At 34.9% G+C, this 26,420-nt stretch overlaps 1 protein-coding gene across 3 annotated transcripts in view; it reads right to left on the reverse strand.

The window, feature by feature from the left end:
• Positions 1–26,420, reverse strand: part of MALRD1 (MAM and LDL receptor class A domain containing 1) — an 824,069-nt gene that overhangs the window by 95,982 nt on the left and 701,667 nt on the right. The window lies entirely within an intron of this gene.

Consider the following 26,420-nt stretch of genomic DNA (forward strand, 5'->3'; position numbering starts at 1 on the left):
GTTACTGTTTTTAAATCTCAAATACAGTTCTTCCCATGTTTGCATCTTTATTCTGTCTACACATTTTCACTACGTGTGATTTTTATCCCACAGGACATAGCAAAATATTGACCAATTGCATCATGTGTCCTTCTCTCTAAAATGAGTCTTAATGGGGCGCCTGGGTGGCTCAGTCGGTTAAGTGGCCAACTTCGGCTCAGGTCATGATCTGGCGGTCCGTGAGTTCAAGCCCCGCGTTGGGCTCTGTGCTGACAGCTCAGAGCCTGGAGCCTGTTTCAGATTCTGTGTCTCCCTCTCTCTGACCCTCCCCCGTTCATGCTCTGTCTCTCTCTGTCTCAAAAATAAATAAACGTTAAAAAAAAAATTAAAAAAAAAGAAAATACAGCTGGTTTTTAAAAATAAATAAATAAATAAAATAAAAAAATAAAATGAGTCTTAAGTTTCACTAACTTCCGTGAGTTTAATTTCAAGTTATTTATCAGAGGAGGACTATTCCTTTGTGTTAAAAAAAAAAAAAAACACAACGGAAAATGTTATAGTTCTTTACTCTTCATCTAAGCCAAATACATCAAATCTTCTTAAGACCTTTATGTAGTAGGTGTGGCAGGAACTGCAACCATCCATAAATATTCAAGAACTTAGCCCCAGTACACACTGCTGTGTCTCTCTTTCACATTTCTTTCTTGCATCTGATTCTCTTGATAGTCACTCCCTGATTTCCCCTCTGTCTGTGGATATTTTCAGCTTCAATTTTCATGCTATATCATTTTCTTTTTTACTGTATTCAATGACAAAGGTAGTTTCTTATGGGAACTTTGTTCCCTAACCTCTTTTTACTTTAAGAACATTGAATTTTAGATTCAACTGAGTTATTTGTTTGCAACTGGGAGTAGTGAATGCAAAGAAAGTCAGCCATTTATTACAGCAAAGGTTTCCTTTCCAGAATATAGTGAGAACAAGAGACTGCACTATTTAATAGGACTCTTCTTTTGAGTTCATCTATGTAGAAATATGAATAATGGTCATTTGTCCCAGCCAAAGACAGCCTTTCTATCTATTTTCTTATATCTTCCTTACTGATGCTTACCTTATAAATCAGCAAAGCATTGATAAACAAGCCTTCACTTAAAGGCTTGAATTATGACTGTGTCTGATGAAATGTACTATGCTGTACATCCTAATAAGATGCATAAAAAAACCACAGTTTTTGATAAAATTTTTTCTTTCACTTCTCTTAATCTTGGTTTAGTTTTTATCCATCAAAATTGTTTTCTTTTGTTTTTTCTTATTGGAGGGAGCCTGCCAGGGGAAGCATTACTCGTACCAGGTGGATGGCAGTGCATATGGGAGGTGATAAATCATTTTGTCATTTCAAGAAAATCACAAATTCATCTGCTCCCACAGGAGACAATATTATGCTATAAAGTCTGTGGCTGCCTTTTACTAATGCTATACATGTCAGGAGGACACTCAGTATATCAATGATAATCCTACTCATTGTTAACAAAAAGCTTAATTAAACTGTTAACATGTGATTACAGTTCTACTTGGATTTGACCCTCTGGGCAACTGCTGGGATCTGGGATTGCTGCTCAGGACAAGAGTGCTCAAATCATATCCTCATTAAGGTTTCAAAAAAAAAAAAAAATAGACAAGAGAGAAAAGGCCTAAGTAATACTGAAAGTTCCTTTGTATCATCCCTATTTTTCTCTCTGTTTCTACTATCCTGTTCCTCTCATTACAAAGTTAATTAGTTAATTAATTAAACCCTAAACTAAGTGTGAGAGCTGTAACGGTGAAGAAGTCATATTTATCTTCATGGGTAGTCGGTACTTTAGCAAACTGAAAGGCACAGGGGTTTAAGGGTAGGATGTCTACAATTTGTAGAATATCCAAAGGATGTCACAGGAAAACAGACTGGATTAAGTCTTTAGACAACTGAAAACCTTATGCATACATTTGCATATATATATATATATATATATATATATATATATATTCATAAGGGTAATTAGGAGCCACACACAGTGGTATAGAATTTGTTTTTATTAATAACGGAAAACTATTAAAAATTTTTAAAGTTTATTTATTTTAAGAGAGAGAGAGCACAAGTGGAAGAGGAGCAGAGAGAGAGGGAAAGAGAGAATCTCAAGCAGGCTCCATGCTGTCAGCACAGAGTCTAACATGGGGCTTGATCTCATAATCCATGAGATCATGACCTGAGCTGATACCAAGAGTCCAGCGCTTAAGTGAGTGAACCACCCAGGTGCCTCAATAATGGAAAAACTATGTTAAAATAGATCACCATGGGCCATCAAAGAATAGCTGAGATGATATCTGAAGATTAGACTATTTAGAAGTTGCCTTTGAATTATTTGCGTAGAGGTAAAGAAGAACAAAGTCTTCTAAGAGTACTATGAAAAAATCACAAGTGAACAAAGAAAAACTTGAATAGAAAGGGGGAAATGAACTTTAAACTCTTTCCCAAGGATTCGTCTCTATCCTCCCCCACCTTTTTTTTTCTGCTTTTAAACCTGTGGAAAATGGAACTTTGATCTGAGGGAAAATAATATTCATTACTTGTTTAGTTTTATTCTCACCAGGGATCTAGAGGATTCTTTGCATTTTTAAGCTGAAAGAAATTTTCAGTTTTCTCCTTTTTAACAAATTGTTATTAACTTCTCATGTTTACTCCATACATTTTTTGAAACATTTATCACATCTATATCCCACGTACCTCCCCAGTTCACTGAGACTGCTCTCAGGTTGCTAATAGCACTGTAGTTGTTCACAAGTGGACATCTTTCTGGGCTCTTTGGACAATTCAGATGACTCCTATTGAATCTTCCCTAGGATTTCATGACACCAACTCTCCCAGTTACCTCCTTTACTCAGATTGTTCCTTATGTTCTTTTCTACACTCCTTCTGTCCCTTGCATTATATTCTGATAACTTCAAAATTAAAACCTCTAGTTCTAAATGTTAAGAGCTACTTGCTTAGCAGGTATAGATTGTGATTGATACATATTTCTTCATATATATGAACGCTAAAGGTAGAAGTTATTCCCATTTTATGGTTGAAAAAAAGAAATGCAGAGAGTTTAGGTAACTTCCATAGGTCACACAGCCTGTGGTGACTCAAACCAAAAGAAGTCTGACCAAAACCATCAGCCCTTGCCACCACAATGCACTGCTTCTGATCAACCATCTCGTCTAAGCTGTTTATACTGAACTCTCCAGAAGACACCTCCATGTGGCTATTCTACAGGTGCTTCTGGGTCACTATATCCAAGGCTGAATTCAACATCACCCTGCAAAACCTTCTAATATCTGCCTCACTTTTTTCAGAGATTGTCACTCCTAGCAGCCTAGCTGTGCAAATCTGAGCATTATCTTAAGCCATTTCTTTTCACTCATCCTTATACCTTATCAGTTTTCAAATCTTACTGATTACTCTTACATCTATATATCATCTTTTGTTCCCATAGTTATAACTAACCATCATCCAGTCTTTCATCTTTCCTCACCTTAATTTAGTTCAGTAATTTCCTAAAAGATGCTTCTTGCTTCTGTGAAGTACCCATCCAAATTCCATTCTCAGAGCATCCTTCACTGTGCATATGGGATTTTACAACATTAGCATCCAAGAATATCCCTCCTCATTTCTCGCAGGGTAAGCCTTACCCTTCTTATCATGGCATATATGAACTTCCATAATCTTGACAGTGCTTGCCTTTAGAATTTTACCTTCCATGCCTCTCACACATGGGCTATGTTCTTGTAGCACATTTGAGAAAACTGTTTTTCTTAGAATATATAACTCCTTGTCTGCTTAGTAAATATCTGTTTATTTTTCAAGATTCACCTCAAAAGTGCTTCCTGTCGTAAGTGAGAGGCAGAACCCACATTCCATTATAGAAATTGAACACTCCAGATGCTTGTTTTTCCAGCTTCCATGGCAGCCAAGATGTCAGCCTATGACCTAGGCTCTGCCGAAGAGAGGCTCTCACTCTAGACTTTGAATTTGGAGGTAGTGATGCATCATGGGCACCCTTGCTGGAGGTGTTGGCAGTTTCATCATCTGTTAGCTTCTGGGACAATATTGTGCAACAGTGCTATAGGCTCAACACAGGTTTTGCATGGCAGCCATGGTGACGCCTTTTTACCAACAGTTCAAGCTCATGAAGTTGGCCATTGTTCCTGGCTTCATAGCCCCTGAGCAGTGTTCTTCAGCCCTTCAAGCGTTTCTGTAGATAATGCAATATTTTAAAAATAAATTCCTTTCTACTTAAATTTATCAGAGTCATTTCTGTTGCTTGCAACTAAAAGCCTTGATTGTCATGCCCAGGCAGAATTAAGTAAGCCTACCCTGATCTCATAGCATTTTTTTGCAGAGCTGTTATGCACATCTTTCATTATATTGTGTCTCTCATGCTCATCTGTTTTCTCCACTATATTAATCATTCTGAAGCTAGGATAATTGCCTTCTTTATGTTTCTGTCTACATCCTATCACAGGTCTTGATACATAATAGTGTTCAGTAAGTGTTTAAGTTTGTTTGTTTTGAATGAGGATACTATTTAATGAATAATTATGATTCTGAAGTAGTTTGCTTTTCTACTTTATGCATTTTCTCCTTCAAATAATGACCTTCTTTTAAAAATAACAATGAAGCCTAAGTAAGCTCAATCTGCCTACATTGAATCTGATGATTTAAAGTGTTTTCTAAAGATACAAAAAGTTGAGAAATCAAGCGACACTGTTTATCTTGTAAAAAATGTTTCTGAAATTAAGATACAGATTAACATAGGACATCTCAACTAATTCAAAGGTGTTCCAGTCCCAATCAGTTTTACCAACTCTTCTTAACTAGAAATATCAATTTCTTAACCATGATAGTTAACTTTAAAAATTACTCTAATTACACTAATGCTTAAATTATTTGCACTTGTGACCATTTACTTTTTTTTTTTAAACAGGAAAAGGAGAGAAATGGATTATGGAAAGTATTCCATTACTGACTTCAATTATTCCATTTGGTTCAAGAATAGAGACTGCCCTTTGATATGGACAATGCTCCTGGAGAGGATGAGGAAACGGTTTTCTACTGACCACTCAGTACACTTACAAACAACACCCAGTACAGTCTACTAACTGTCAGGACTGACTGTCAGGTTGAACTAACACCAATTCTCACTCTCAGTAGGAACTGTTGTTGCAGATTTAACCTAATGGGACACAGAGGAAGCAGTTAGTAGAGGCCTAGCGACTTAAAAAGATGCATATGAATTGGTTGGGAATCTGGATTGTTAAGAAATACCAAAAGGCTATTACAAAGATATTTGTTGAGGCTGAAATCTAATTTCATTGACCTTAAACAACTCTGTATTACAATTATAAATTGATGTGTCTGTCTCTGCCACAGTTTCTACCTTGAGGATAAGAATTTCGTAGGATTTTGTCATTCATCTTCATATTTCTAAGAATAAGTACTGTGCTTGGCAAATTTTTAAAAGTAAATAAGCCATGATAAGATAAAGCCCATAGGCCAATTCTTACAGTTTCAAAGCTGCTTTCTACAAGTCAATTCATTTTTTTTTCTATGACCCATTTAATGGTTTAGAGACTATTCAATAATACCCACTTTATCCTTTCCAGTGATTTCTATATTGTTTTAACCAGTTTTTTCTTTTATTATTCTAAGAAATGCTAAGCAATATTTTGCTTTGGTTTTGTAGCATGTGAAAAATTTAACAGTACTATGATCATAGCTGACAATAAACATATGCAAACTTAAAATTTTAATTAATGCTAATATATATGATAATGTTATTTATTAAACATAATAAACATCTAAAATACTTAACTGATTTTCAAAACATCTTTCTCAAATTCAAATACCATTGTAGGGCTACCCAGATGATACACAAAGAGCCCAAAGGATGAACTGTTCAAAACACCAATTTTTAAAAGAAATCTTTGTCACAAGATTTCTGAGGTACACTGACAATGTAGATTGGCCCTTCTGAATCTCAAGCCCAAATTGGATCACAGTCCTGGCTTTGCTTGCTGCTAATATTATGACTTAAATTGTTTCATTTCCAAAAGTTTTGATTTTCTCTTCCCTAACATGGGGATAGCCATAGTATTATTTCGTAGAGAAGCTGTGAGGATTAACTAAGATAATGCATAAAAAGGGCCCAGAAAAATGCCCAGTGCTGTAAAACACCATATATACATGTATATGTGTATACATATACATGCATACACACACACACACACACACACACACACACACATACATACATACACACACATTAAATATACACACACACATATATATAAAAACCCTGCTTAGGGTTCTCTGAGCTTCCTGGATCCATGGTTTTGTGTTTCACATTAACTTGGGGAAATTCTTAGCCATTATCTTTTTCAAATATTTCTTCTGTTCCTTTCTTTCTTCACCTTTGGGTATCATTATTATGCATATGTTACAAACTTTTGTAATTGTCCTATAGTCCTTGGATATCTTATTCCGTTTTTTGAGTCTTTGTTTTCTTTGTTTTTTAGTTTTTTGAGGATTCTAATGATATATCCTCCAGTTCAGAGAGTCTTTCCTCAGCTGTTTCCAGTCTACTGATAAGCCCATCAAACACATTATTTCTATGATTACTATTTTTTTTAATTTCTAGCACTTCTTTTGGGTTCTTTCTTAGAATTTCCATCTTTCTACTTGCATTTCCCCTTTGTTCTTGCATATCATGTACTTTATGCATTAGAGCCCTTAACATATTAATCATAATTGCTTTAAATTCCTGGGATGATCATTTTAATACCCCTGTCCTGTTTGGCTCAGATGCTTACTATGTCTCTTAAAATTGTGTTTTTGCCTTTTGGTATGCCTTATATTTTTTTTCTTCCACAGAGCCAGACATTATATACTGGGTAAAATGAACTGCTGCATATAGATAGGCCTTTAGCAATGAGGTAGAGAGGCATAGGGGAATGGGAAGCATTCTACAGCCCTATGGTTACATCTCTGTCTTTTGGTCTCTGGACTTATGAACTTCACAAGTGTTTCTCAGATGTTTGGTTGTTTTTCTTACCCAATGTGACACAGGATAGCTAGAATGGGCTAGAGTTGGAGATTTCTCTCCCTCCAGGTCAGTCAGACTCTGTTTAACTAGTTTTTCCTGAATGTAGTCCTTGTTAAGAATAGAATGGTCTGGAGTATTTTAAAATAGTTTCTCTTTTTTTTCCCCTACCCCTGCTGGAAGATTTCTCTGACATTCATCATGGGAACCATGTCAATCACCTGGAGGTAAATCTCAGAATATTGTGAAGATTTGATATGACTGTGTTTCCCTAGAGTTTTCAACTCTCAGCCTTGTCCACAGTGACCTCTAGCAATGTGTCAACATAATTCAGGTTCTCCTCTACCAGCACTGATTTCTGCAGTGGTTTCTGCTCTTAAGTCTCTGCTCCAGTAAACCTAGCCTGCCTGTATCTGCCTGTCTCTTCAATCCTGGGAGCATCAGTTTCCTTTGTGTCCTACCTTCTCTTGTGGCTCCAAGAAGAGCTGTTCATTTTTCAGTCTGTTCAGCATTTAGCTTTTTTTTATAACCTAGTTCATCTCAATTTTTTAACTTAGTATAGGTTCCAAATATTTGTTCTGTAGTTGTTGAGTGTACTGTTCTATGAATATCATTTAAGTTAATTTGGTTGATAGCACTGTTCAGATAATCTTTATTCTTAATTTTTGTATACTTATCATTTACTGTGTGACTGGCATTTAAAATCTTCAACTATGGTTGTGAATTTATCTATTTCTCACTTTAGCCACTGTTGGATTTATGAATTTTGAAGCTCCGTTATCAAATTATTTATATCATTAGGCCTTCTTAGTTAATTGTCCCTTTTATCAACATAAATGTCTCTCTTTATTTCTTGCAGTACTTAAAGTCTACTTTACCTACTAATAGAGCCATTCCATCTTTCTCATTCTTTCTGTTTGTTTAATATATCTTTTCCTATTCTGTTACTTTCAATAGAGTTGTGCCTTTAGAATTAGTATCTCTTGTAGACAGGATACAGTTGGGTCTTGCTTTTTTATCCAATCTGAGAATCTTGCTCCTAATTTGAGTGTTTAGTCCATTTACATTTAATGTAATTCAATACAACTATTGACATTTTTTCCCATTCATTGCTTTTCTTGCTTTTTTGTTTGTTTTTGATTCTTGTAATGCTTCAATCCTACTTTTAGATTTTCGGGGTTAATTGAATATTTTTTGGTGGTATGTTTTAGTTTTTCTATTGATTTTTTTAGTTATACCTTTTTAAAAATTTTTTAATGTTTATTTATTTTTGAGAAAGAGAGAGGGAGAAAAAGTAAGCACATGCACCCGAGCAGAGGAGGGACAAAGAGAGAGGGAGAGAGAGAATCCCAAGCAGACTCCATGCTGTCAGTGCAGAGCTCAGTGCAGAGCCCAGTGCAGAGCTCGAACTCACAAACCATGAGATCATGACTTGAGCCGAAATCAAGACTAAGACATTTAACTGAATGAGCCTCCCAGGCACCCCTAGTTATACCTTTTTATATTGTTTTAGTAATTTTTCTAGGACTACAAATAATGCATTCTTATCAATTCTAATTAGGGAAGCTTCACACTTCTACTTCCCACTTAAACTTCTTATTCCCCACTTTACAAATGTAATAAACTCAAAACAGTGTAATTTCATTTACACATTTCAACTTGTCCTTTTGCCATTATTATTTCTCTCACTCCCATTTTTTTAAAGTTTCCTACCTCACAATATTACTATTTTCCTTTAAACAGTCAGTTGTCTTTTAAGGAAAAATGAGAAAAACATTGTATTTTTATTTATTATTTTCCATTCCTGATACCCTAATTTTTCTCTATAGATGCAAGCTTCCATCCCATATTTCCTTCCCATTTCTCTTCAGACAGATATTCTTTTATATTTCTTATACTGCATGGCTGGTGATAATTTTTTTCAATTTTCAATTTTTGTTTATCTGAAAATGTACTGTATTTCACCTCTGTTTTGAATGATATTTTTTACTGAACAGTTTCTTTTTATTTCATCACTAGATTTTGGCCCAACATTATTTTTCCTTCTGTTACTTCTGACAGGAAGTCAGCCTTAATTTGTATTACTGTTTTTCTATATATAATGCATTTTTTTTCTCAAGCAGTTTTCAAGATTTTTTTCTTTCTTTTTAAATTTGATTTTCAGCACTTTTACTATGATGTACTTGACGTGGCTTTCTTCATATTTATCTTACTTGGCGTTTGCTAAGTTATTTGAATCTGTAAATTGATGGTTTTCACTAAATTTGGTAATATTTTGGTCTTATGTACTTAAATATTTTTATGGGCAATTCCCATTCTCTTCATCTTGGATTCTTGTTACAAGTATGTTAAGTCATTTCATATGTCAGGTTACTTAATATGTTCCTAAGGCTCTATTCATCTTATTTGTTATTTTTTTTAAGGGGATAATTTCTATCCTCACTGAATTTTTTCTTTTGCCACTTCTACTACCCAGGGACTTTTTCATTCCAATTATTGGAATTTTAAGTTCTAGAATTTCCATTTTGTTCTTTTTTTAGTAGCTTCCATTTCTCTGCTGAGATGCCATGTCTGTTTACAAATTAAGACCATATTTTCCTTTAATTTCTTGAACATATTTGTAATAGTTCCATTATAGTCTTTGTTAAATGCAACAATTGGAGTATTTAGGAATTAGTTTCTACTGAGTACATTTTTCCTTGACTATGGGCAATCTTTTTTTTTTTTTTATCTCTGCATTTTTGTATACTGTATGATTGTTCATCACATATTGTAGAGACCCTGGTAATTTTCTTTTGAAGAGTGTTGATCTTCTTTTGTTTTTTTTTTCTTTTTTCTTTTTTTAGAAGACAGTTCAGTTACTGTTTCATTACCTTTAAACTTGTAAAGTCTTGGTTTTAAGGTATGTTAAAGCTGATCTGCTCCTCAAAGAATTTCCCAAGCTCCTCTAACTTGGCATGTCTCTACCTTCAAACTTTCTCCTTGGCATATTTGCTAAGGTTTGGTTTTTGACTTTGTTAGAATAGAGTAGATTAGGTCTCATTTGGGAGTGTGGTCCTTAATCCTAAAATGAGGTTTTACTGAGAACAAATGGAGGGTGGATGGGGGCGGGGAGGGGATGGAGAGAGGGGAAAATGGATGATGGGCATTGAGGAGGGCACTTATTGGGATGAGCACTGGGTGTTGGATGTACAGCAATTTGACAATAAATTATATTAAAAATAAAATATATTGAGGTTTTATCTCAGATCTGATTGTATGTGTTTCAGATGAATGCAGTGGTATTAACAAGGTGTTAACAAGGTCTTTCTACTGTGGCTGAACCAGATTCATGACACTGCCGCCAGCACTACTTGACCTCTATAATTTCTCTTCCATTTTTGACCCCTTAACACTTGTTCTCTGGTAATCCTTAAGTAGTTTGACACTGTGCCTATAGAGTACAACTTTCACAGATTTCTGGACCTCTCCCCTTCATAGCTTCTTCTTAAGTGGTGCCCTACTTTGCAAATGCCAGTAGCTTCAAATGCTCTAAAAATCATGCTCTGCTTAGACGCCTGCTTCCTGTGCCATAGTTGGGAAATTATGTCCAGGCAGAGAGCGTATGAAATCATGAGGCCTACCTCATGAGTTTCCCTTCTTCCAGGTATTATAGACTTGTGCTGCCTGTTAAGCCAGTATTGAAAAAAATATTTCCATCATATTTTTTGCCCAGTTGTATCATTGCTTACAATGAGATGGCTAGTTTGGTATCAGTTCATCCAGAATAGCTGAAAGTAAAAGTCCTAATATTTTATATTGTTGATTAAGATGTTCCACCTAGTCTACTTCCTGCAAGTATTTTTGATATATAAGATGTCTACATTCCAGTCTATGACTTTCTTGCTTAAGCAGCTGTAACGAGAATTCCCATATATAACTTAGATTACCATATGTTCTGGTGTGATACAGTAGAAAATATATATGCTGGTCACTGTCCTCAGTTCCTGACACAGTTTCTAAAACTCTTGGAATTTCCTTAGTAATACAGGTGACAGGAATATCATTTGGTATTCATAACCAGACCCTTTCAACCATAACTGAGTTTATCCTAATGAGGTAACTCTTGGTACGTTCCTAGATAGCTTCAGCCTAGAATATGGTTGCCAAAGAAACCCACCACGCGAATTTCAGCCCCATCCCTGGACCATAGGAGACAAGGGTTGCAGATTGAGTTCAAACACCAATGGCCAATGATTTAATCAATCATGACTGTGTAATAGAAACTTGATTAAAATAAAAAATACTCTTAAATGGGGTTGTGAGAGCATCTGAGTTGGTGAACACATTGAAGTGTTGTAGGATTGCACACTAAAAGAAAGCATGTGAGTTCCATGCCTCTTTTCCATACCTTGTTCAATGCATATATTCCATTTGGTTATTCCTGAATTTTATCCTTTATAATAAATTGTTTATAGTAAGCAAACTGCTTTCCTGAGTTCTGTGAGTTATTCTAGAAAATTATTGAAACTGAGGAGGGGGTTGTGGAAAGCCCCAATTTACAGCTGGTTGGTAAGAAGTGTGGGAAGCTCAGCACTTATGCTTGGTACTGGAAGTGGGGTGCCTGGGTGGCTCAGTCAGTTAAGTGTCTGACTTTGGTTCAGGTCATGATCTCGTAATTCATGGATTTGAGCCCTGTGTCAGGCTCTGTGCTGACAGCTCCAGAGTCTGGAGCCTGCTTCAGATTCTGTGTTTCCCTCTCTCTCTGCCCCTCCCCTGCTTGCTCTCTGTCTCTCTCAAAAATATTAAACATAAAATTTTTTTTTTAATTTTGTAGTGGGGGCCATCTTATGGGACTGAGCCCTTTAACTTGTGGGAACTGAATTGTTAGACACCCAGCTAGTGTCTGAAGAGTTGCAGAAATGGTTGGTGTGAGGAAAATACCCACACAATTGGTGTCATAAGTGTGAGCAAAAACAGGTCAGGCCTGGTTTACCTGGGACAGTCTTGGCTAGTTTATCTTGCCCAAGTGTGCCCTCTTTGATATTCAAACATGTTCTAGTTAGGAGAATAAATTATAATTATAAATTATATTCTACTTAGCGATATAACCCTGTTCATGGGTAGTTAATCCATAGTAGTGACTTTTTAATAATGTAAAGCTTAATTGTCATGTATGCCCAAAGAGACTGGGCATGTGGGACTCCTTTAGGTTAGTTTTATTCAAACACATTGGTATAAAACTGGTATGCTAAACATGATAGAAATGTCATATCTAACTTTGTGGCATCAATTATACTAAAAGAGTTTTGGAAAACATTATAACATAGACAGAAAACAGATATAATATGGTACATATTGTAATTTTTGCTCTTTTTAAAAATAAAGCAGGAGACTATCAGGAAATGACACACTTGCAATGAACTGCTCCAAGCTGTACCCCTAAAACTTCTCAAGGGATACATATTTGTTTCTTTCTGCTACTAGAGGTCTTTTGGTGGGGAAAAAAATTAAGGAAGACTTACTTCTAGGTCATTTGAGGGTATATTTCAAGTCCTACCCAGCTTTTAAAATTTTCTCTGTGCTGGGGCGCCTGGGTGGCTCAGTCGGTTAAGCCGCCGACTTCGGCTCATGATCTGGCGGTCCGTGAGTTCAAGCCCCGCGTCGGGCTCTGTGCTGACAGCTCAGAGCCTGGAGCCTGTTTCAGATTCTGTGTCTCCCTCTCTCTGACCCTCCCCTGTTCATGCTCTGTCTCTCTCTGTCTCAAAAATAAATAAACGTTAAAAAATTTTTTTTTAAATTCTCTCTGTGCTTTTCCTCTGCCCAATAACCTCTCATAGGTCTTTTATCACTCAGTGGTCAGCACAGCTGTTATAACTTTTCTGTTAAAGACTACGTATATACCCAGCACATTTTATGTCTTCAACAACAAAGCAATGCATACTTCTGTCCCTGGTATTCCTGAACCAGGGAGAGGGAAAGGCTATCCTAAGCTTATCTCATTCAATACAGAAAACAACTTTAGGGGGCGCTTGGGTGGCTCAGTTGGTTGAGCATCTGACTTTGGATCAGGTCATGATCTCATAATGAATTCAAGCCCATCAATGGGCTTGCTGTGGTCATCACAGAGCCCACTTCAGATCCTCTGCCCCCCTGTTTCTCTGCCCCTCCCCTGCTTGTGCTCGCTCTCTCTCAAAAATATTAAAAAAAAAAAAGAAATTCATGAAAAAATTTCTTCTTCTTCTTTTTCTTCTTCTTCTTTTTCTTCTTCTTCTTTGTCTATTATTATTATTATTATTATTATTATTATTATTATTATCTTTATTACTTTTTTAAAGCACACATGTGCCAAACACTGTCCTGAATGCCAGGGACACAGACATAAACACGCACTCAGCCCTGTAATTGACAAACTAACAGAGGAAGCTTTAAAACCTACTTTAAACCTAAAATATTTTATATTCTACAAATATTTTGGGCTAATGGTTAACCAAAAGTTGGAAACAATGCAGTAGATGAGACATTAGAATGAGTTCCCCTATTAATAATCCCAGCCAAAAGCCACATGCCAGTACCCTTCCTAATGAAAACTGCTGAAAAAGGAAATACTAACCTTTGGATGTGTCCCAGAGAAAATAAAAGAAAAACAGTGTCATATTTTTAAAAAGAAAAGAAAGGAAAAGTACAGGATGACTTCATCCACATTCCAGATAACAAAACTTTGCTTTTCCTTATTTACATGAGCTACAAAACTTGTATGTAGTTAACAAAAGAAATGCAAATGAAGGACAATCAGAATCTGTTTTTGTAGGAAAGAAGATACACTGTTATTTAACATACTGTTTCAGAGTTAAGAAAATAATTTGATTCCTACCCATGTCTTATTTACTGAATTCAGAAATCATTGTCCAAGATTTTGTAAGATACAATGAAACTAATAAACATACAAAAATGATGAAAATTATTTGAAAATGTCTTTGAGTTAGAATTGATATATAATTTATGCCAAGTTCTAATCAGTACCAGATAACTGTTTACATCCAGCTATCAACATACAACTTATTTTATACGCTCTGTTACTTACCCCTAAAGGGACAATGAATGGCTTTATAAACGGTTGTTTTCTACAAATGCACCAAAACCCTAATCATGAGGTTGATTATTAAGAGATTATTATTTAGAGTCAGTTTCAGCTTATATTCCAGTTTTGCTCCTTGTTGCTACATGATTTGAGAAAGTTAATAAAATGTTTGATCCTCAGGTCCAATATCTGAGAACAACACCCTCACGGATTTTTTTCTTAAATGAGACAGTCCATCTCATATAGGTCAGTGCTACCTGACCCAAAGTATTATAGAAAATCATCATCATTAATTAGATGAATACCGTCTACTAACACAAATGTTTCGGTCTTGTCATGAAGTTAAGATCTTCTTGGAAAATGCTAATTTTAAGGATTTTATCACTTAGAATCTGAAGATGTCTTGCATGTAAGCATAAAGTCATATGGGTATACATATTTACATCAGTATAAATGGCCTTCCATCACTGCATATGGCCCAAATGAATGAACTGTCTCCTTGTGTCCAACTCTGACACCCACAAGCAAAGCACTGGGAGGTGTAATTTCCTTTTAGCAGAGCAGACTGATAGGCAGTTATGGTGAGCATCTGCTGAACCTTGATACAAACTTCAATGTCTTTGTCAAATGAGTAACAACAAGGCTTCTTTACCAGACCAGGTATCTAAAATGAATTCAGAAAGGTACTATCCCACTGGATCTCTGGTTTCCATACTTAGGGGCCCTATAAGCTTACAAGCACTACGTTTGAGTGTTCTCACTCCTTCAAATCAAGAGTTTGGAGGAGAAGTGTTCAGTCAGGGGTGTAGCAAGAAACAGATGGCATAGACAATTTTGTTTATTAAGGAGGGTTTGTTAAAGGGAAATTTTGTAAAAGTGAAGGCAAGGCTTAGGCAAAGCAACAAGGGGTGGAACAGTATAGGAGGACAAGTACCAGCAGAAAGTTTGAAGAGGCAGAAGCAGGGAGCTCTTTGCTGAGCTCAAAAGTAGAATTGTGGAAGGAAGGGCCCCCTGTCAGAAACTATGTTTCAGAACGGTAGTCAGTCTGCAAGATCCCAGGAGGGAGTGGGCCAGGGAAAACACTCCTTTCACCCTCTGATCCCCACTAGTGCATCCCACTGGCCGAATTCAACTAGAAGCCAAAGGGCAAGGGTACCTGTTGATGCAGTCCATGGAGGTCAGCATCCCAGGCACACAGTGTGGGAAAAGAGGGTGGAGAATAGAGTGGGGGTGGGGGATGGAATGTATGCTTCAAGGAGGGGACAGAATATGCATATTTCTATTGTTGATACTGCATATTAATAAAAAAAATCTTTTGGAAAAATCATAATGTCAAAATTTAATTTGATGTGCTAGTGGAGTCAAAGGCTAAAATTTTAAGAATGGGTGATTTCTCCCCTCTGTTGTCAGAATTAATAGAAGTTTCCATTATAAAAAATACGTTAAAATTATTGGCCAGTTTAGCCAAGTACAACTGTGGTTAACTCAGTAAATATTATGCACAGTCTTATTATGATGAGTTTTTTAAAATTTTTATTTTACCAGGATTACTAGTAATTATGCTAGTTGGTATACAGAAAATTTTCCTACAAATAAGAATAAACAAAGGAAATGCAAAGGCAGAGTGGACGTGATCATTGTCCACAAGGGAATGAGAGATAGCTAACTACAAAATCATTATAATTATTAAGTAATACTATGAATCAAGTTCAATGAAAGCCCCAAGAAGAAGGAGCTCTCTGGAGTCAATGGTAACACGTGTGTTTACATAAATCTGAGACTACTCCCTAAAGACAATCAGAAACATTTTCTCTCATGGGTTCCCTCTAATCTCACAATCTCATATCCCTTATTAGTAATACATGGATGCCAAAAATGATGGATTCTTTCACCTTAGGCTCTCAAACTTGAGCACCTAACAAAGGACTTCAAATTTTAAAGGACCCATATTTTTAAGGAATCTTATCTAAATCGAATTTCAGGATTTCTACATAGATTGTGTTTTTCTGTTATTTGTTGCTCTTCTTGTTCTTAGATCTTTCTAAATTATTCAGAGTATAGTCCCTATCTTAAATATAGGCTTGTCTAGTTGGATTGTATGTGTATTTACAGTACTAATTATTTTGATCTCCCTCTTCCATTCTGCTCAGTACATTTCTAGCTTGTTTATATATATATATAATACATATTATGATTATATATATTATATTATATTCTATAATCATATTATATTATATATACTATATATTATATTAATTAATCACATTAAATTAATTATAATATAATTAATTATATAATTATATTATATTATATTATATTATATTATATTATATATTAATATAAATATATTAATATATATTTAATATATTATATATAATTTATAATATAAATATAAATTATATAATTAATTATATTATATATTATGTGTATTATATTATATAATAATATATAATTTATATATTGTTATATAATATATATTAATTTCTCTTTTTATCTTTCTCTTTTACTGATAAAGTGGAAAGTCAACTATGCAGGTAGGTTGAGTTTTAACAAACAAACTCACTATTATTGGTTGCTTAGCTTAGCATAAGTACTTTCTGTGTCTCGAAGTGGATTTCAAAAGCAAGAGCTCATTTTGCTAACCCTGAAAATCATGGAATCCGATATACCAATATAGCAGAATGACAAGACAGCTCAACAGATTTTCTGAAGTAGTCTGTTACCTGTTTCCTGAGCGAACTGAGACAATATAGGGAGATGCATACAGAAACCAAAACAATTGTTTTGATTGACATAACCCTTAAAAAAACAAACTATATTGTATAGTTAATGATAAATTTAGTATAGGATTAAGCTCAAAATCCATCATTTGAAGATCTATTTTTAAAATATGCTTCAGATGACCAACATCAGTTTTCATTTTGAGGGAGAGTACTTATTAATCTTTATTTTGCTCAAAGATAATCTCCAACTCCTACCACCAAGCAAGCTACCATGAGCTTACTTGTTATTACCAAAAATAAAAGGACATGGTGTGGACATATGGACTGCAACACAACTTGTGTTATTTCACATACATGAGTATTGAATTTACCATTTAACTTTGGGAAACTCATGCCTAGTGATTGGGAAATATTTTGTAAAGCACACTTGTCATAAAATTTAGGCTGCTTATAACAGGAATAAAATCAACTAATGAGCTTGCATAAGAAACAGGAAAATTCACATTAGACTGTAAGTAGAGGAACACGGCTGCAAGGTTCGTTCTCTCCTAACAAAAGCTTTCCACTCTAGGAATGTAGCAAATGGTTTCTAAGATTCCTTGAAGGTATTATTATTGTTGCATTCTTTTTTTATTGGGTCCTATAATCTATAATGGAGAACTAGAGCACCCCTAACAAAAAAAAATCCTAAGCAAAGTCTAATGTTGTGAAGGGAAAAATAATATCTTCAACAGGAAGACAAAATTATTAATAGGTTTCAAGATTCTATGCTTATAAGTACCACACTTTTTTATAAAGTATTATCCACTTCCATTTTATTTGTATTTTAGAATAAACCTTTTCCTTTTTCATGCAAAGTCTTTGATGAGAAAAGGGCAATGAATGTGCATATAGTTATTGCTTGGCACCCTAATATGTATACTTTATTTATAATATTTTCAGTGTTGTGCATTATTCACTTTCATCATTTTATCTAACAATAATATTTTGAATGTTCTAATGTTCTAAATGTCACTATGCATTACTTGCGGCTTATCACATCCATCATACTATGTATGCTACCATATCAAAACATAGCCCACCATCAAAGAAACTACACTAAATATATCTTTGGAGCAACCAGAAAACAATTAACAAAATGACAATAAGTACATAGCTATCAATAATTACTTTAAATGTAAATGAACTAAATGCTCCAATCAAATGTATAAGGTGGTTAAATGAATAAAATAAATAAGACCCATTTTTATGCTGGCTACAAGAGATTCACTTCAGATCTAAAGACACACACAAACTGAAAGTGAAGGGATGGAAAAAGATATTCCATTCAAATGGAACCTAACAGAAAACTGGAATAGTAATACTCATATCAAACAAAATAAGAGTTTGAAACAAAGGCTGTACAAAAGACAAGGATAGTACATAAAGAGTTCAATCCAAGAAGATATAATATTGTAAATATTGATGTACTCCAACATATACATTTATATGTATAAATATATATTATACATATATAAAGTATATATATGTATAATATATGTATTATGTATATACATATATGTATATACATATATGTATATAATTATGTATATAAAGACTAAATATATAAAGCAAATAGTCATAGACATAAAGAGAGAACTGATGTAATAAAATAATGGCAGTAGACTTTAATACCCCACTTACATCAATGGGTAGATCATCCAAATAGAAAATAAGTAATGAAAATTTGGACTTAAATCATTAGGCCAGATGGATTTAATAGATATATACAGAGAATTTCATCCAACAACTGCAGAATACACATTCTTTTCAAGTGCACATGGAATATTCTCCAAGACGGATCACATGTTAGACCACAAAACAAGTCTCAATAAATTTAAGAAGACTAAAATCATATCAGGCATTTTTTCCAACCACAATGGTATGAAACTAGAAATCAATTTCAAGAAGAAAACTGGAAAAACACAAACATGTGGAGACTTAACAGTATGCTATGAAACAACCAATGAGTCAACAAAGAAATTGAAGAAAAAAATACTGTCTTGAGACAAATGAAAATGGAAATACAACTTTTAAAGATCTATGAGATATAGCAAAAACAGTTCTAAGAGGTAAGTTTATAGTGATACAGGCCTACCAAAAAAAAAAAAAAAAAGAGGGGGGAGGGGGAGAAAATAAAACCTGAAGTTAGTAGAAGGAAGAGGATAATACAGATCAGAGCAGAAATACATGAACTACAGACAAAAGAAAAAAAAAAGGAAATATCAATACAACTAAAAGATGGTTCTTTGATAAGTTAAAGAAATTCACTAAATTTCTAGCCACACTCATCTAGAGAAAAGAGAGAGGGCCCAAATAAAATCAGAAATGAAAGAGAAGTTACAACTGACACTACACGAATACAGATGATTGTAAGAAACTACTAAAAACAATTACACACCAACAAATTGGAAAAGCTAGAAGAAATTAATAAATTCCTAGAAATAAACAACCTATCAAGACTGAGTCATAAAAAAATAGAGAATTGAATAGATCATTTACAAGTGATAAAATTGTATCAGTAATTTAAAAACTCCCAGGAAACAAAGGTCTAGGACCAGATGGCTTCACAGATGAATTCTACCAAACATTTAAAGAAGAGTTAGTATCTGGGGCGCCTGGGTGGCTCAGTCGGTTCAGCATCTGACTTCAGCTCAGGTCATGATCTGGCAGTCTGTGTGTTCGAGCCCCACGTCCGGCTCTGTGCTGACAGCTCGGAGCCTGGAGCCTGCTTTGGATTCTGTGTCTCCCTCTCCCTCTGCCCCTCCCCCATTCATGCTCTGTCTCTCTCTGTCTCAAAAATAAATAAACATTAAAAAAATTAAAAAAAAAAAAAAGAAGAGTTAGTATCTATTCTCCCCAAATTATTGCAACAAATTGAAGAAGGAACACTTCCAAACTCATTTCATAGGCATTATCCTGATGATAAAACCAGTCACCACAAACAAGGAAATTATAGGCCAATATTCCTGATGAACATAGTTGAAAAATTCCTCAACAAAATATTTATAAACTAAAGTGCAATAATAAAAGGGTCATACGCCTTGATCAAGCAGGGCTTACTTCAGTGATGCAAGGATGGTTCAACATCTGCAAATCAGTCAACGTGATATATACCATTAGCAAAAATGAAGGATAAAAATCATCGTATGATTTTAATATATGTAGAAAAAGGGAAGTACCTAAATTCAACATCCACTTAACATTAAAAAGAAAACTCCCAACAAAGTGGGTATAGAAGAAATGTACCTCAACATACCTCAACATAATAAAGGCCATATAAGACAAGCCCACACCTAACATCATACTCAGTGGTGAAAAACTGAGAACGTGTCCTCTAAGGAACAAGACAAGGATGCCCATCCTCACCATTTCCATTCAATACAGCACTGGAAGTCCTAGCCATAGCAATGAGGCAAGAAAAAGAAATACAAAGCATCCAATTTAGAAAGGAAGAAGGAAAACTGTCACTATTTGCAGTAACATGGCACTATATACAGAAAACCCCAAAGACTCAAAAGACAAAACAAAACAAACAAAAACAAAAATTAAAACCTTAGAGACTCCATCACAAAATTCCTAAAATTAATAAATGAATTCTGTAAAGGTGCAGGATACAAATCAATATACAGAAATCAGTTGCATTTCTGTGCACTTAATGATGAAGTAGCAAAAGAGAAATTAAGAAAACAACTCCATTTACAATTGAACAAAAAAGAATAAAATGCCCAGGAATAAATTTAACCAAGGAGGTGAAAGACCTATACTTTCAATACTGTAAAACACTGATGAAAGAAAGTGAACAAAAGACAGGTAAATGAAATGCTTTACTGTGCTCATGGATTAGAAGAATTAATACTGTTAAAATGTCCACTCTATCCAAAGTAATCTACAAATTCATTCTAATTGTCATCAAAATACCAATGGTGTTTTTCACAGAACTAGAACAAAACAATCCTAAAATGAATATGGAAACACAAAGATCCTGAATAGCCAAAAAAAAAAAAAAAAAAAATCTTAAGAGGAACAATGCTGGAAGTTTCACCATCTCAGATTATAAACTGTACTACGTAGCTATAGTACTTAAAACAGGATGGTTGTGGCACAAAAACAGAGATAGATCAATGGAACATAGATAGATCTATCTAAACATAGATCTATCTAAACATAGATCAATGGAATAGAACAGAGCCCAGAAATAAACTCATAAATATACAGTAAATTAGTCTATGACAAAGGAGCCATGGATACACAATGGGAAAAGCAGTCCCTTCAATAAATAGTACTGGAAGAATTGGACAGCTACATGCAAAATTATGAAATTATTTTCACTACCGCTACCTAACACCATATCCAAAAATAATTTCAAAATTCATTAAAGATTTGAATGTAAGACCTGAAATCGCAAAACTTCTGGAAGAAAACAGGTAGTAAGCTGTCTGATATCAGTCTTAGCAATATCCTGGGGGGCCAGTCTCCTCAGGCAACGGCAACAATACAACAACGGCAAAGACAACTGGGATTATATCAAACTAAAAAGCTTCTGTACAGCGAAGTAAACCATCAACAAAATGAAAACGCAGCTTACTGAATGGGAGAAGACATTTGCAAGTCATACATTTAAAGAGAGGTTAGTATCCAAAATATATGGAATTTATACAAGTTAATTTAAAAAAATAAACAATATCACTAGACAATGAGCAGAAGACTTGAATAGACATTTTCCCCCAAATAAGGTATACAGACGACCAACAGATACATGAAAAGATGTTCAACATCACTAATTATCAGGGAAATGCAAATCAAAACCACAATAAAATATCATCTCATTCCTGTCAAATTGGTTATTATCAAAAAGACAAAAAATCGCAAGTACTGGCAAGTATGTGGAGAAAAAGGAACCTTTATGAACTGTTGGTGGGAATGTAAATTGGTGCAACCACTATGGAAAATATAATAGAAGTCCCTCAAAAAATTAAAAATAGCAATGCCATATGATCCAACAATTCTACTTCTGGGTATTAATCCAAAGAAAACAAGAACACAGTTTTAAAAAAATTTAACATTTATTTATTTTTGAGACAGAGAGAGACAGAGTGTGAGCAGGGGAGGGGTAGAGAGAGGGAGACACAGAATCTGAAGAGGGCACACAGCCTGATGTGGGGCTAGAACTCATGAACTGTGAGATCATGACCTGAGCCAAAGCTGGATGCTTAACTGACTGAGCCACCCATGTGCCCCCAAAACCACACTTTTGAAGACATATATACTGCTCAATGTTCACTGAAGAATTATTTATAATAGCCAAGATATGGAAAACTTAAGTATCCACTGAGAAATAAATGGACACATACACATACACACAGGAATATAACTCAGCCATAAAATATAAATGAAATTTTGCCATTCGTGACAACATGGATGTACCTAGAGGGTATTATGCTAAGTGCAACAAGTCAGACAGACAAAGACATATACCATTTGATTTGATTTATATGAGGAATCTAGAAATAAAAACAAATAAACAAAACAGAAACAGACTCATGTACCTACAGGAACCAAACTGTTGGTTACCAGAGGGCAAAGGCTTTGGGGAGTGAACAAAGTGATTAATAGGTACAAATTTCCAGTTACAAAATAAATAAGGAATGGAGATGTAATGTACAGCATAAGCAATAGAGTCAATAATATTGTAACAACTTTGTATGGTGACAGGAGGTAGCTAACTTATTGTGGGCATCATTTTGTAATGTATAAAAATATTGAATCACTATGATGTACATCTGAAACTGATAGGATATTGTATGTTAACTGTACTTCAAAAAAAACTTTGGGGGGCGCTTGGGTGGCTCAGTCGGTTGAGCGTCCGACTTCGGCTCGGGTCATGATCTCGCGGTCCGTGAGTTCGAGCCCCGCGTCGGGCTCTGTGCTGACCGCTCAGAGCCTGGAGCCGGTTTCAGATTCTGTGTCTCGCTTTCTCTCTGACCCTCCCCCGTTCATGCTCTGTCTCTCTCTCTCTCAAAAATAAATAAACATTAAAAAAAATTTAAAAAAACCCCAAACTTTGGGATGTTTAAGTCTTATAAATTTATAAGAAACATAACTTTGGGATATTTAAATCTGATAATTTTAGCCTCTTCCTCTTATTTAAGCCTATATATTTTCTTCCTTTTATTCATTAATAAAAGTGAATATCCAAGAAAAATAAATACACATGGCATTAAGATGATAATAATAGTAGAAAGCAATTCCTAGATGACTTCTAGTTGGATATGAAAACTATGTAGCACCATGATTTTTAAACAAAACTCCATTATTGTCACAAGTTCCTTATTAGTCTTTTTTGTTTTTATTTGAAAAACAAAAAATTATTCTATAATTTTCACATCGTAGCTCTTTTGTTGTGTAATAACATGAATGTGGTTATTTCTAGATTGTGTAGAGAGGGGAAAGGTAGAAATGAGAAAAGTGCAAGAAATGAAATGAAAGGAACTTTTTAACCACAGAGTAACAGTGACCCAGAGAGATATGAATTAGAATTAGATGCTGTTGGATACCACATTTTCCAAAATAGTCCAGTGCTATGAAACCCCACAAAAGAATGTGATACAGATATGTTTAGGGTGGCAAGGAATATTAATAAAATGTTGGATATTCAGTTTCAATTTTTTTTGTAGACTTCATAGACATTTAATTATTTAAAAAAAAAAAACTAAGCTTTTTTTTCTTCTCCTTCTCCTTTTTCAGGATTGGAGACACCCTTGGTTACTACAATCTTAGACGTCAGAAGTAACAGCTGAGGAGAAGACAAGCAGTACCCTCTGGTGGGCATCATATTCAATGGGGAGTTACTGCATTGAGGGCAAGGGAAGTGACCTGAGCTAATTTCAATTTAATTTGTGCAGCTTTGCTGTAGAAATAGACTCTATCACCACTACTGCCACTACCCCCCCCCCGAAAAAAACCCCCATATTTTCTGATATATTGATACAAAACCACACATTGACTTTTTAAGGCAGTAGCAACTCTAAGGTTTAATTAATGGTGACTCAAACTACAGCTTGCCCTGTTGAGTTGAAACTATTTAAAGTATCTGTGTTCTGAAAGTAATACAGTGGTTAGCTTCTGGCCAGAGGCATGTACATTGCAAATATGATAGGAGAAAATATTAATGTTCAATTGTCATACATTCATATTCTCTTATTTAAATCCCTCTGCCAATAAAATAATTCGTAAGGCATTTCTCACCCTGATTTTATGCTAAAAGACTAGAAATGCATGCTGATTTCTGTGCACTAAAGGAATGGAACACTGAGATATCAGTGGCTCCTTCAGGAATATTGTGGAAGGCCAAACTCTGATTTTGAAGTGTTATTTTATTTCTATTATTGATTGTTGATTGTGTATTTCCCAAAATGTATAGTATGAGCTAGGGGAAAGTTGCTTCAAAAGGGTATGGGAGCCTCCATGCGTGGTGGGCAGAGAGTTATTTCAAAGGATTCTTGTGGATGACTTCCACAAGTCATCTCTTTGACTAAGAGATGTGTCCGTTGAACTATTTCATTTCAGCCATTTTCCTAATCAAGACCATTTAAAGATGACTATACCATGCCACGGTTCTACAGAAAAATAAACATGTAAGTTTCATCCATCTATATATAATTGAACCCTATCTGGTGATATAATGGATGCTTTTTCTGAAATAAAAGCAGTCTTAAGACTAATTTTTTTTCTTTGCTATACAGTTTCTTTTTTTTTTTTTAATGAGGAGAAAAATGTTACATGTTTTTGACACTATTATCTGTCTCTGTATTTGAACTGCTGGGCCATTCCTTACTTCTATTTCCTAACTTACTTTCTGTTAGTTGTATACCTTTGAAGCTCTGAGCTTTTTCTTTCTTTCTTCTTTCTTTCTTTCTTTCTTTCTTTCTTTCTTTCTTTCTTTCTTTCTTTCTTTCTTTCTTTCTTTCCCTCAGATAAAGCAAATTAGGAATTTAGTTTTCATGAGGCTTCTATTAAAACAACAACAACAACAACAACAACAACAACAACAACAGACAACCAACCTTCCCGTTACTCTGGTCACCCACATGACAAAAAGGAAGTTGAACTGTTTGCTGACATGCTTCTCATGGTTTGAGTCTGGGCTTCCTTCACAAGGAGTCTTGCCAAACACTCAGCTTCCACAGACAATCTTTTGTGGGAGGTGACCTCACTGGAATCTAAGAGCAAAGGCTAAAAAAAAAAAATATGCCATAATAATTGCAAACAAACCCTAGCTCTGGTGAAGGATTGCTTGGTTCACATTCCTGAAGTAGCTGGAAATCTACTTCCTGGATAGTTTAATAGAATAGTAGGTCTCTTCTCTTAAAAACAACTCTTCTTCCAGACATTCAAGTTCCGGCTTCAGTGCCACCATTTTCCAAGTTATTAGAAAGGGTTTAGGATAACATTTGAACGTTCCTTCTTCATCATCCCTCACTTCATATTCAATTAATTATTAAGTTCTAACATATCTTTTCCAAAATTAATCTTCTGCTACTCTTTTACCACGGTATCACTTTACTTTTAGACTAGCAGTGTGCCTGTTAAGTTTTATGATTAATTTCAATCTCTCTAAACATTCTCTCCACTTTCGTCTCCACTCTGTTTATCTTGTGCCTTTAACACATTTGACATGTTTTCATAATCCGTGGAGAGAAACCAAGAAGGAAAAAAGAAGGCACATGGCCTTGTTCACTGCCTTGTCTAAATGCTGCTGGACTAACACTTTTGCCTTCTCTCCTGAATTCTTTGACCTGTCATGTGCTACTGTCTTTGTAGCACTATGTGGTTCCTCTCTATGAAAGTGATCTTAAACTTGTTTTGGAGATTGCATCTATCCAGGCATACCAGTATTAGGACTTAACGCCAGGTGCTTATCACATCATATGGCTGGTATATCCGTGGATTCATTTGCTATTTCTGTGAAGGGAATGGGACATTGACCTTCCTAAAACAGAATTTTGACGATATGGCTAATGTGGTAATAAACCATCAATGACTCCCCTTTGACTCTGATTCTGGACCCAGGTAGGCCCAGTATCTAGTCTTGTCACTCACTAGCATGGTGGCAAGCTCCTGAACCTCTCTATGACTAATTACTTTGGTAACAATTGATAAATTGCTTGCAAATATTTCATTTTGGATTTTTGCTCTTGTGTCTAGAAGTCAAATTGGTCTATAATTTCTTTGCTCTATCCTTATCCACTGTTGGTATCAACATTATCCTGTCTCATAAAATGAGTAGGATGGTTTTTCACTCTCCCTTTTACATTTCTGAAACAATTGGTATAAAATAGGGATTATTGTTCCATGAAGATTTAGTAAAATTCATTTTAAAAATCACCAGATATGGGAGTTTGCTTTGTAACTGTTTATGAAGTTAACATATATATTTTCTTCAGTTTCCCTTTTTTAAATATTTTATATCCTTTAATTATGTCCTTTGCTTTACTAATTTTT

This window comes from Neofelis nebulosa, chromosome 8, assembly GCF_028018385.1.
Source record: "Neofelis nebulosa isolate mNeoNeb1 chromosome 8, mNeoNeb1.pri, whole genome shotgun sequence".
In the NCBI taxonomy this organism is placed as follows: Eukaryota; Metazoa; Chordata; class Mammalia; order Carnivora; family Felidae; genus Neofelis; species Neofelis nebulosa.